This window comes from Protopterus annectens, chromosome 14.part0, assembly GCF_019279795.1.
Source record: "Protopterus annectens isolate FY-2018-M chromosome 14.part0, PAN1.0, whole genome shotgun sequence".
Taxonomy (NCBI): Eukaryota; Metazoa; Chordata; order Ceratodontiformes; family Protopteridae; genus Protopterus; species Protopterus annectens.
Genome location: NC_056748.1, coordinates 194,224,713 through 194,238,411, shown reverse-complemented (window position 1 = coordinate 194,238,411; position 13,699 = coordinate 194,224,713).

Genomic DNA, 13,699 nt, shown 5'->3' with positions numbered 1-13,699 from the left:
CCATTCATAAGTGACAAATTCTGTTGATTTGTTGAGCTATACTTCCAGCCTTGGCATTTATGTATGAATCACTTTTTTAACTGACTAAGGAGAACACCTATGGCCAATCTTCAAGGCAAATAGTTTCATTTATATTAATGTGTTTAACATCTAAGTTATTTATTTGTTTATTTATTTATTTCCAGTTTGATTACTGGGGAAGTCCACTGGGCCCAGAGAGCCCGATTTCAGTGGAGGCCTGGGGAGAAAAGCTCCATGAAACAGATTACAGTAAAGATAGCAGTCCAATAAAAATAAAAGTACAGCTACAAATACATATCCAATAATACAACGTGTGAGCAATATTGCCCATAGTAGAAAAATATCGTGCAGATACATTCTAACAAATTCACACAGTTAAAGTCAAAAGCTATTTACAATATTTACAGAGTGTGAGGGATTGTATGAGAATTAGCTATATAAGGTTATAGCCAGCTATAAGGTACTTAGGAACTCAGGACGATGCCCACCCAGGGCTTTTGTAAAAGAGTTCTAGGTAGGGAGAATACAGTTACATTTCTATTTGGAGGAGATGTAGGTGTAAAGCTGAGTTTTGAAGTTGTTTGTGTTTGACATTGTCCTTAGTGTGGAAGGGAGAGAGTTCCATTTTGTACCTAAGGAGAAGGAGAGGAGAAGTTGTCCAGCAGGACGTTTAGGTTTGTGGACAGTAATTAAGTTTTGTTGATCAGATCTGAGAGTTCTATTTGGGGTGTATGGGGGAAGGATGTTAGTTAGAGTGGGGCATTTGGATGGATTAAATATTAGTCTATGTGCTGTAGTGAGCTGGAGGAAGTCCAGGTAACTTGTAAATTCTAACCAGTTCAGGGATTGGGGGGGGTAACACCGTGATGACTGGAATGTTTGGCTTTGGTGGCAAATTTAGAAATTTTATTATAACAGCTTTCAAGTTTGGAAGTGATGGAAGAGTATAGGTTAGTTAGTAGTGGGGTGCCATATGGAAGGGAGGGAAGGAGGTAAGAGGAGGCCAGAGTCTGCCTGGTAGAAGTAGAGAGGAAGTGGTTGTCCCTGTATAGCATACCTTGTTTTTGGTGGGTTTTCTTTATATTTTGCTGAATATGGATGTCAAACTTGAGTTGTTCGTCTATAGTTACACCGAGTAGTTTGGCAAAGGGAACAACTCTGATCAGAGAGTTGCTTTGGCTAAGGACTTGGAAGGAATTTTTATCAAGAAAGAAAGATTTTGAGGGTGTAAATAGTAGTATTTTAGATTTGTTAGCATTGAGAGAAAGGTGATTTTGGTGCATCCAGATCTCAGTAGTTGAGAAGGCAGTCAGAGTTTTAGATAGGAGTTCAGGGAAGTTAGAGGCAGAGCAGGCAAGTATAGAGTCATCTGCATATTGGATGACTTTGGCATTAGGAATAGCAAAGTGAAAGTTATTGATAAAGATATTAAACAGCACTGGTCCGAGGATGGACCCCTGTGGTACTCTGATAGGGGTGGGTAAGAAAGATGAGGTGACGTTTTTCCATTTCACAGCCTGAGATCTATCTGACAGATAGCTTGAGAACCAGGAAAGAGTGTTTTGGGAGAGATTTAGGTTTGAGAGGTGACTTAGAAGGTGCTTATGGGAAACAGTATTGAATGCTTTAGAGAGATCTAGGAGCACTGTGGATACTAAGGTCCCAGAATCTCGGGCTTGATTGACATTCTAAAAATGAGAGCAGAGCTGTTATGGTGTTATTTCCTGGTCAGAAGCCATGTTGGGTAGGGGTAAGAAGTTGTTTTTTAGTCAGAGTAGGCATAAGTTGGAGGTGGATGCATTTTTCTAGGATTTTGGAGATTGAAGAGAGAAGAGCTGTAGGGTGGATTTTTGAAATGTTAGTGTTTTTGCCTCCCTTTTGGAGAGAAAGAAAAAAGGAGGAATGCCAGAGTTTAGGGACATAGGACTCCTTTATGGATCTGTCAGTTAGGATACTAATTGAGAGACCTATACCAATGGCAGCAGACTTGAGAAAGGAAGAGGGGATTTTGTCAGGTGCATTGGAGCAGGGTTTAACTTTGGATAGAAGTATTTTTATGTAGTTAGTGGAGACAGGTTTAAGCTCAAACATAGGGGGAAATTATTTAGGGAATTAGATGAGGTGGAATGTAGGAAAGATGGGTCTTTGTTGGGAAAAGTTTTCATTAGGTCGGATATTGATGCTATAAAGAAAGAGTTGAATAGTGAGGCTAATTCGAGGTCAGATATGCTTGGGTCTGGACAGGGGTTATTTTTAGAGCCTGGTATGAGAAATTAGTTTATGGAGTTACAAAAAAATCTAGGGTTTTGGGGATGGTTGGACAGGAGCTTAGTGTAGTAGGATTTTTTTGTCTTTGAAGATTTGTTTTTTGGCAAAGTTATGGAGCTGTATATATAGGAGAAGGGTTTTGGGAAGTTTATTCTTTTGGTAAAGCTTCCAGGATTTCTCTCTTTGATACATAATTTACTTTGTTTCTTTGGTTAGCCAAGGGGCAGTTATAGTTTCTATTTTTTTTCCTTGGTTGAGCTAGGGAATTTAGAACATCTAGGAAAGTAGAATTAAAGTGAGCTATGGCTTTATCGAATGGAAGGGTTTTTAGAATGTTCCAATTCAGTTGTTTGAGATAGTTAGAGAAGGTTTGGGGGTCAAATTTACTAAGGTTGCTGGTCTGAATATATTGATGTTGGTATGGATGGGAGGTGGTCGCATAGTAAATGAAACCTGGGAGGTGGTCACTAATAGAGTCAGGGATGGTGCCAGAGTTGGTAATTTTATTTGGATGGGGGACTAAGATCCAGTCAAGAGTGGATCCTGGGGGATTTGTTTTATTGGGTCTGGTGATGGAGTGGGTTACTTGAGTAAAGTTAAAGAGGTTAATGAACAGGGAGGGTATGGGAACATATGCAGTAAGGTTCATCATCTAAACCATTCTCTGTCTCACCATAAACCAAAGTAACCTGAAGTAACCAAAACTAAACAGTGACCACACATACTGGATTCAAATATCCTATTTCTAAGATACATACTTTTCAAAGAGGAAAAAAAACTCTTACATGGGCAGATCAAATGGCCGTAGTATATCATAATTCAATCACATGCACTATTGCACCCTCTTACCTACCATACCCTATCGATTAAATATTAACTGGGATTCATTATCAGCTGTGTAGGCTTCTCACTAAACCTGCATGATTTAAGCATGTTTAGGTGATGGAGCAGCAGTGCTAACTCAATATGCTGCTCATCATGCCTACATGTTTGCAAGAATCTTTTTGTGGCCAGCAATAGTATTTGGGCCCATGAATAAGATGCTTGCAAGCACGAGCACAGAATGTTTGCCTCTAGGCAAATCTAAAATGTGAGCATGCTTTGTAGCCCTGAAATAGTAAGGGCAGGTACAGTGAAAGGATTCTAAAGAAGGGGAAATGAAATGGGAGAATTGTACACAAATAAGTTTTGTAGTGCATAATTAAATAATATGTAAGTGGAAATGAGTAAAGTGTTCTCATACAAATGCAGGAAAAAAGATAAAGTGTCAAAGAAACATTTCTAACACAAATCCTGCAATACTGATGTGATGATAATTATTATTCATGGCAATACCAGAGTTATCCTGCAATACTGATATGATGATAATTAATATCAATGGCAATACCAGAGTTACCCTGCAAAACTGATGTGATGATAATTAATATCAATGGCAATACCGGAGTTACCCTGCAAAACTGATGTGATGATAATTAATATCAATGGCAATACCAGAGTTACCCTGCAATACTGATGTGATGATAATTAATATCAATGGCAATACCGGAGTTATCCTGCAATAATGATGCAATGATAATTAATATCAACGGCAATACTGGAGTTATCCTGCAATACTGTTGTGATGGTAATTAATATCAATGGCAATACTTGAGTTATCCTGCAATACTGATGTGATGATAATTCATATCAATGGCAATACCGGAGTTATCCTGCAGTACCGATGTGATGATAATTAATATCAATGGCAATACCGGAGTTATCCTGCAATACTGATGTGATGATAATTAATATCAATGGCAATACCGGAGTTATCCTGCAATACTGATGTGATGATAATTAATATCAATGGCAATATCGGAGTTATCCTGCAATACTGATGTGATGATAATTCATATCAATGGCAATACCGGAGTTATCCTGCAATAATGATGCAATGATAATTAATATCAACGGCAATACCGGAGTTATCCTGCAATACTGATGTGATGATAATTCATATCAATGGCAATACCGGAGTTATCCTGCAGTACCGATGTGATGATAATTAATATCAATGGCAATACCAGAGTTATCCTGCAATATTGATGTGATGGTAATTAATATCAATGCCAATACTTGAGTTATCCTGCAGTACTGATGTGATGATAACTAATATCAATGGCAATACCGGAGTTATCCTGCAATACTGATGTGATGGTAATTAATATCAATGTCAATACTTGAGTTATCCTGCAATACTGATGTGATGATAATTAATATCAATGGCAATACCGGAGTTATCCTGCAATACTGATGTGATGATAATTAATTAAGACTGCGGTGGTGGTGCTGCGGTAGCGTTGTCGCCTCACAGTTAGATGTTGCCCGTTTGATTCTCAGTTAGAGCATCTTCTGTATGGCGACATGCGTGAATGGGCATTTCTTCGTTAAAGTTTGTGCGTTAGGCCTGGCAAGCCAGTACGTAAAAATCTACTGCCAATCATTAGCGGACCGGAGTTCCGCTGTGGCGACCCCTAACCGGTAGAAGTCGAAAGACACAAACAAACAAACTGATGTGATGATAATTAATATCAATGGCAATACTGGAGTTATCCTGCAATACTAATGTGATGATAATTAATATCAATGGCAATACTGGAGTTATCCTGCAATACTAATGTGATGATAATTAATATCAATGGCAATACCGGAGTTATCCTGCAATACTGATGTGATGATAATTAATATCAATGACAATACTGAAGTTATCCTGCAATACTGATGCAATGATAATTAATATCAACGGCAATACCGGAGTTATCCTGCAATACTGATGTGATGATAATTAATATCAATGGCAATACCGGAGTTATCCTGCAATACTGATGTGATGATAATTAATATCAATGGCAATACCGGAGTTATCCTGCAATACTGATGTGATGATAATTAATATCAATGGCAATATCGGAGTTATGCACATAAATAAAAATGGACATGCTAACAAAGGATGTGATAAGGATACAAAACTGCAGTGTAACAAAGGGGAGTTAAAATATGATACACCTTTTAATAAAATGCTGAGTTGTCATAATAGTTATCAAGCACAGAAGATACATTATGGGATGAATGCATAGACTGCATTTATTGCATATGAGATGTATATACAGGTAATTTACATAAGCAACCCAACACCAATGCTGTATTTTCTACCTCAGCATGTATTACACAAGAACAAATGAACCTTGAAGCTGCCATGTCGTACACATCAGAAATGGACATGCTTTTGCAAATAACTTTTACTGGCACCCATAGGAAAGGAGTTTATCACCTATAAAAATGACATAGACAAGCAAGTGTTGCACAATCATGTACATGCTAGGTAGAAATATAATAACACACAATATACATAAGTGACAAATGACAACATAGACAAGGTAACATTTCATGATTTTAAGTTTTTTGTCATAATTTGCAAACATCCCATACAATGTTATAATGAGCATGCTCACATGGACTTACAGGGAACAGCAACATAACAGCAATTCACCCACACCAACACAGGAGAAAGTGTCATAACAGGAAATCAATCACAGTTTCTGATATTCTGGCAGCATGCCATACAGGAAGTTTATGGAAGGATATTTATGAAAGTCCTCATCTGCCATTAAGCTGTATAGTGTGTTGAAAATAACTGCAGTAATTAAGAATTGTCTGTTTGAAAACATACAATACAGAGTGCAGTTATTTTGGAAATAGGTAATGCCTGTGAGCAATGAATGACATAATAAACATTTGCATCATGTCATTTTTGAAAACTTACTAGCACAGATGAATACCAATCATGGATGCTAGAGAAATATGCATATCTGTTATGTCATGAAAACACTCATGAAGGGCTTACGGCACTTTTCTATTATAAAGGTATGGATACCCTAACTTGTAGTACAGGTCCTGATAAAGGTGACCCAATGACTGTGCCATAACTATTGTCTGTGTATAAGCCACTGCTGTCTGATAGACAGATGTTACCAGATTCAAACCCCAGGTTATGAAATGAGGCTTTCTGCAGACCTCTGTGTTGACTACATATGCCACAAGAGATAGAAATGGAGGCTGTCAGAAATAACTGAAATCAATGTATGCAGTAAGAAAGGAGTTGTGAATATAATATGAACAACCAGATTTCATCAGAAAGCTGATAAGGAGCTGTACTTGCTACTGTCCACACAACAGCGAGCAGCAGAAGAGCAATACTTCTTTGAAAAGTAATTTTTTATTATTTTATTTTATTTTTATTTTCAGTTTGATGACCGGGAGGTCCACTGGGCTCAAAGAGCCCATTTTCAGTGGAGGCCTGGGAAGAAAAGCTCCACAAAACATAGTAAACATAGTAACAATTAAACAATTAGTAAAAAAATATGTAGTAAAACATAAGCACAGTAGAATATCAACATAGTATGGTATACAATGCACATTTACATGTAAATACAATTAGAGGTCAGTAGTACAGAGTCACCATTATACTGAGGTTTTAAATCTTCTGAGAATGCTATGAGAGAAACATTTATAAGAAAACAGTAAATAAGATTGAACTCCTATTGGGTAAGGTGGAAGGTACTTTATGTATATGTATGGATTCATATATTAGGCAGGATTAGGTAGGTAGAGTGCAAGTGCATTTCCTGTTATTGGAGAGGTAGGAATGGAACTGGGTCCTGAAGTGAACAAAGTTTTCAGAAGTTCTTAGAGAGGGAGGAAGAGAGTTCCATTTTTTGGCTAAGGAAAAGGATAGGAGAAGCTGACCTGAGGGACAGTTTGTTTTTTTTTCCATTGTGTACTTCGCAGACTGTCCCAGAAATAAACTACAGTCTGCCTGTGTAGGTATACCATACAAGCCAGTAATCAGTGCAGATGCAACAGGGCCACACCCATGACAGCACCCCCAAATACCATTTCACTGCCATGCAGTCACATGCCTGTGATGATATGTCATTGTCCAACATAAAAATGGTTAAGAATAACTAGATACAGTGGCTTATCTATAATGGCATTACATTCAAATAATGTTGCCTTTTTAGGAATTGAACAGCAAGCTATAATACTCTTCTGAATAATGACCTGTGGATGAACACAAGCCCCACAGTGAAAGTCTTAACACAAGTGTGACATTCCATCTATGCTAACTTATGACATCTGTAAAAAAAACTGAAGGGCTGCCAGCCCAGCTAGACAGAATTTTGTAAATAATTCTATGTCATTGTAAATATTATCGTGATCCACAGGCTTGTTTTACAAATGTAAGAAAACTGTTCATAGGTTCATAGGTTCATAGGTAAGTACTAGGCTATCGGCCCAAGGGCCTACGTAAACCTAGCCAGCAAGGTTACGCCACCCAAGAAAGTTATTTTCCTGTGCCACTGTCCAGCAGAGACACAGAAGTGATCCCCGAGGTATATTTCCTATTTCCCATCCACTCATCAAGATTTTTCTTGAAGAGTGCTAATGAAGAACTTTGCTTGACACAGATGGGTAGCTTGTTCCAGAGTATAGGAAGTCTTTGGGACGGACAGGAATCTATCCCTCCAGCATGTCCTGCTTATTGTGGTGACAAGGTTTAGGTCCCTAGAGCGTGTAGCGTGGAGGGATTGGGATTTTGTTAGGTGTAGTATGTCCAACAGCTCTGGGTTTGACATAGCTTTATATGTTAGGCAGAGATCACCTGAACTTCAAAAAAGGTGACCACAGTGCACCCTACTGGAAGAAAGCAGAAATGTGTGTAAACTCTATGCATATGTAATGTACGTTTTCATGGTAGAAAACTGGGACATACAGATTTAACTGGCAATCTCTAAGAAAATAAGCTGATAAATAAAGAATTTTACAATGTGTTATAAAGCCAGTTTATCTCAAGCTAGGAGGCAGGATGTCTTGGTAGGAAATTCTTTCTATTGTCTTAAGACACAGTTAATTACTAGGTTTTCAAGGTAATTGTTTTATGACATCCAGCGCAGACAAGCTTCAAAAAGAGAATTGTCCGCTTCTGAGAGATAAGTATTCTTAACATAAACATACTAAATTTTAAGTTCTATGAGCCTGGGAACTTAGTAGAGGTGACAAGAATGATATAATCTGAAATGACTCAGCAGTAATGTGTATATCAATTTAAGACTATCTCAGAGAGAAAGATTTTAGCATTTTGCATCTTGTCTTGGATCTAGTAAGAACATCTACTCACCTGCATTTGCTTTCTCTGTATGTAAGTAGTATTTAGAACAGTGATTTCTCTTAGAGATAGATAGAAATAGTAATATTAGTCTAGCTGTTTTCTATATTTATGTCAGACTGTCCTACAATATTGTTTTAAAGTTTTTCCTGTGATTCCTGAACTCTCTAATTTCCCTGTGTTCAATTACACTAATCACGAAACACATAACTCACGTAAAGATTGTGCCACTCAACCAAAGCCCCTAAGCAAAACAGCATGCCCAACGCACTAGTCATAGGTGACTCAATATAACGCACACTGATGCCCCACTCACTAAGTTGAATAAGGAGAAATTAAGAGTCAGCAGCCTGTCAGGTGCCAGGATCCGCCACATAACGCATGCACTCATGTCCCTCAACAACAGGTACAAATATGACTCAGTCATTGTACATGTGGGTGTGAATGATCTGAGATATACCTCCCTGGCATACATGAAAAGAGACATGGAGGAGCTCTTGGATTATGTAGCCCAGGTGGGTATGACCCTATCCCTGAGAAGCATCCTACCATCATCCAGAATGATACCACAGTGCAAGCAGAAAATGATTGATTTCATCAATTGGCTAAGTTTCTGGTGTCATTATAAGGGGATCCAGTATCTGTCTGCCTGGGATGACATGACTTACAGACATCGATGCTTTGCCATAGATGGCCTGCATTTGTCACACCTGGGCTTCCGGATACTGGCCAAGGCTCTTCCCATAGTGCCTTTTTTAGGCGGTGTTCCAACGACCAAATTAAACTATAATAGCTACAAAAAAATGCAATCTGAGAGTCATGCTGCTCAATGCTAGAAGTCTAAATCTCAAAATGCACTCGCTCGAAGCACTCCTTAAAATGGAGAACATCGACATTTGTGCTGTAAAGAGACTTGGTTCAAGGCAGCAGAAAGCACCCCTACACTACCAGGCTATAACTCATTCCACACCTTTCGGACACAGAACTTGGACCAAAGCTCCAAAGGTGGTGGTTTTTCCATATTCATAAAGGATGCACACACCTCCAGACTGGTAGCCCAACATAATGCATCAGAGATACTTCAGGTGCAGCTAACATTGAATAAGACAGCGATTTAGGTCGCAGCCTGTTATAGGTCCCCAGCCATGTCCTAAGACTCACACTCCACATTTCTAAGCACCCTGGAGAATATTAGGGTCCAACCTAACACTCTCATACTAGGTGACTTCAACTACCCCCATTAACTAGGAAAACTACTCATGTTCCAATACACTTGCTCAACATTTCCTGGAGTTCATTAATTCCAATGCCCTGGACCAGCTCTTTCTTACCCCCACTAGAGGTAGCAATATCCTTGACCTGGTCATTACTAACATGGGAGACTGTTGCTCTACACCAATAGTCAGCTCCTCTGTGGTTAGATCCGACCACAAACTAATCATCTTGGAAATCCACACACCCCCCCCACCCCGCCGCAAAGGTAACCACCATGAAATACTTCTCCAAAGCTAATTTTGGGCTCTTAAAAACAGAGGTAGCTAATTTCATGGCATCCATGCAAATGGAGGATAGTTGCATGACCGCCGATGAATCATACACCAATGCACTCTACGAGCACATACACAAGTGCATGGATATCGCCATACCCAATAGAATGAAGATGCTCTCCTCCAAAAAAAGGAAGCCAATCTGGTAGTCCCCTGTCATAAACAAACTCTACATTAAAAGGAGGAAACTGATGCGGAATACGGTGAAGTCCCAAGACTGGAAAAACTCCCTTATCAGCCTCAACAAAAAGTTGAGATCCCTCATCAAATCCTCTAAAGCTAGGTATGAAAACAGAATTGCGGCAGATAAGTAAAGACAACCACAAGGCCTTCTATAGTTATGTAAAGAATCTCCACGGCAATACCCAGATTTGCTCTGAGCTACTGCACAATGGTTCCTTCTATACCAAGCCAAGAGATATTACCAATATACCAGCTGACAGATTCAGTGCCAACTTTTCCCTTCTCTCCTCCCTAAAGGACCAATCACAATACCAGTAGATTGCCAGGCATCCAGTATTACTGCTGCACAGGTTAAAACAGCAGTGTCTAAGGCTAAGAATACAGCTTCTGTGGGACCTGACAATATCCCTGGCTGTGTTCTACATGAGTGAACTGGCACCTTACCTGTGTGCCCTGTTCAATCACAGCCTTACCTCAGGCTTTTTCCGTACCGAATGGCACACTGCTACAATCATCCCTCTACACAAAGGAGGAGTGACTACAGACACTGTGAACTATTGTTCCATTAGCCTGACGAGTCTGATATGCAAAGCTATGAAACGCATCATCATGGACCTAATAAAGAAGGATATGGGGAATCTCCAAACTCTGGACCCCACACAGTTTGGTTTTGTGAAGGGTAGATCATGCCTGCTCAACTTGGTCAACTTCTTTGAGTCAGTCACCAGACTCGTGGATGAAGGCAAGGTGGTTCATACAGCCTACCTTGATCTGGCCAAGGCCTTTGATACCATTCCCCACTCAGGAATCATAGCAAAACTCACTAAGCTAGGCATCAACCCCTATATCACTAGGTGAGTTGTAAACTGGCTCAGATAGAACCCACAGTGTGAAAGTAGCTGACTCCAACTCAGACTGCTGATTAGTCACGAGTGGAGTCCCACAGGGTTTGGTGCTGGGTCCTCTCCTGTTTGGTATCTACTTCTCCGAAGTCCAGGCCATCACGAAGGGACTCTGGCTGACAAAGTTTTCAGTTGATTGCAAATTGGGAGCTCTTATTAACACCCCAAGTGATGTTGCCATCCTACAGAATGGCCTCAGTGAGACCAACAACTGGTGTCAGAAACATGGCCTTAAGCTCAATGCCAAAAAATGTATCATCATCCCCTTTGAGAAAAAAACGGTTTCCATGAATTACCACATTGATGGTAGTCCACTGAACACAGAAGGCATTACAAGAGATCTTGGAACACAGGTTGACAGCAACCTCTCTTTTGATGACCACATTGCCACTGTGGTCAGAAAGTCCTTCTATGTGGCATATCTCATTACTAAGGGTTTTGCATCCAGGAAGAAAGAGGTCATACTCTTCCCTCATTAGGCCAGTCATCAAGTACAATGCCCCATTTGGCATGTACCTCATTAGACAACTGCAACAACTGGAGAGGCCACAAAAGTACCTCACAAAGAGGATCCTAGGCCTTTAACACTTGTCCTATATGGACAGACTCAAAAAAACTCCAACTATTCTCTGTCTCATACTGCCTACTTAGAGGCAATCTCTGCTTGACTTACAAAGCCATGTCTGACCCAGCTCTGTTAGAAATGCTACATCTAAAGAAATCCCAATCCCTCTGCACCACACACTCCAGAGACCTCAACTTCATTACCACAATCAACAGAACATACTGGAGGGGCAGGTTTATAACCCATAGACTGCACATGCTATGGAATAGACTTCCCATACATGTCAAGCAGAGCACCTCACTGACACGCTTCAAGAGAAATCTTGATGAGTGTATGGGAAATAGAAAATTCTCCCTGCGGATAACTCCAGTGGCTCTACTCAACAGAGGATCTGGGAACAAAGGTCGGGTGGCATGATGCCAAAGTAATCCTATGGCTAGGCTTGTAAAGGCCTCAGGGCCATTAGCATAATACACACCTATGAACCTATAATAAGTGCTACCTTGTGTTTTTATTATTTATTATTAAACATTTTTAAACTTTTCAGCTGTGGCTGTTTTGTGTACAGATAATTTACCCTCTCAGAGTACTTGCATGTATTTGATGATACTGTATAAGCCACTTCAATAGCCTTAGCCCTTGGTTACACTTACAATTTGGATAACAGTAATAATACACAGTGGAATTGGTCTCCCCTTGGGAAGGGCTTTATAGTAGCTGATAAGTAGTGGTTGATGGCAGTAATTTCTACCTTATAGTCTGGACGGGAGAGGGCATAGCTGAAGAACCTTTGCCAACCTTCCTCAGGAGTGTCTGTGTGTCTGTATATAATTCATATCTCAAAGTGTGTGTGTCAGCTACTTGGGCACGGACATGAAGCACTGGTTGGACAGAGAGGGTGCTGAAAGTTTTGGCTTGACCACTAGGCTGAGATCTATACCTTATAGCTGTGCCAGTGGGGATTCTTATTGGGGATCTGGAGAGAAAGGGAGAAACCAGCCCCAGACTGACTGTGATCTCTGTGTGCTCTTAAGGGAAATTGTACTTTACTGTGTGTGTACTTGTTATCCTTCCCAATGTGCACGCCCCTCACTGGTGTTAAATTGTACTTTACTGTGTGTGCACTTGTTATCCTTCCCAATGTGCACGCCCCTCACTGGTGTTAAATTGTACTTTACTGTGTGTACTTGTTATCCTTCCCAATGTGCACGCCCCTCACTGGTGTTAAATTGTACTTTACTGTGTGTGTACTTGTTATCCTTCCCAATGTGCACCCCTCACTGGTGTTAAATTGTACTTTACTGTGTGTACTTGTTATCCTTCCCAATGTGCACGGCCCTCACTGGTGTTAAATTGTACTTTACTGTGTGTGTACTTGTTATCCTTCTCAATGTGCACGCCCCTCACTGGTGTTAAATTGTACTTTACTGTGTGTGTACTTGTTATCCTTCCAATGTGCATGCCCCTCACTGGTGTTAAATTGTACTTTACTGTGTGTGTACTTGTTATCCTTCCCAATGTGCACGCCCCTCACTGGTGTTAAATTGTACTTTACTGTGTGTGTACTTGTTATCCTTCCCAATGTGCACGCCCCTCACTGGTGTTAAATTGTACTTTACTGTGTGTACTTGTTATCCTTCCCAATGTGCACGCCCCTCACTGGTGTTAAATTGTACTTTACTGTGTGTACTTGTTATCCTTCCCAATGTGCACACCCCTCACTGGTGCTAGTGGTGAGGATTGAGGCTCCTTGATTACTGGGTGAGTGCATGGGCACCACATATTAATTGTTTGGCAGTGCTGGGATATCCACATTAAATATTAATTGTTTGATAGTGGTGAGAGAGCCACATCACATTTTAATTGACTTGTAGTGGTGTGGATAGTGAATTCCTGTAACTTGGGTAAAGTGATCACTGAAGGTGTTTTTGTACTCTAAATCAGCCACACAGTGAACATTCAGAGTTCAGATCACAATTGTTCTGTTTCTTTTGTTAGCTTAGTTAGT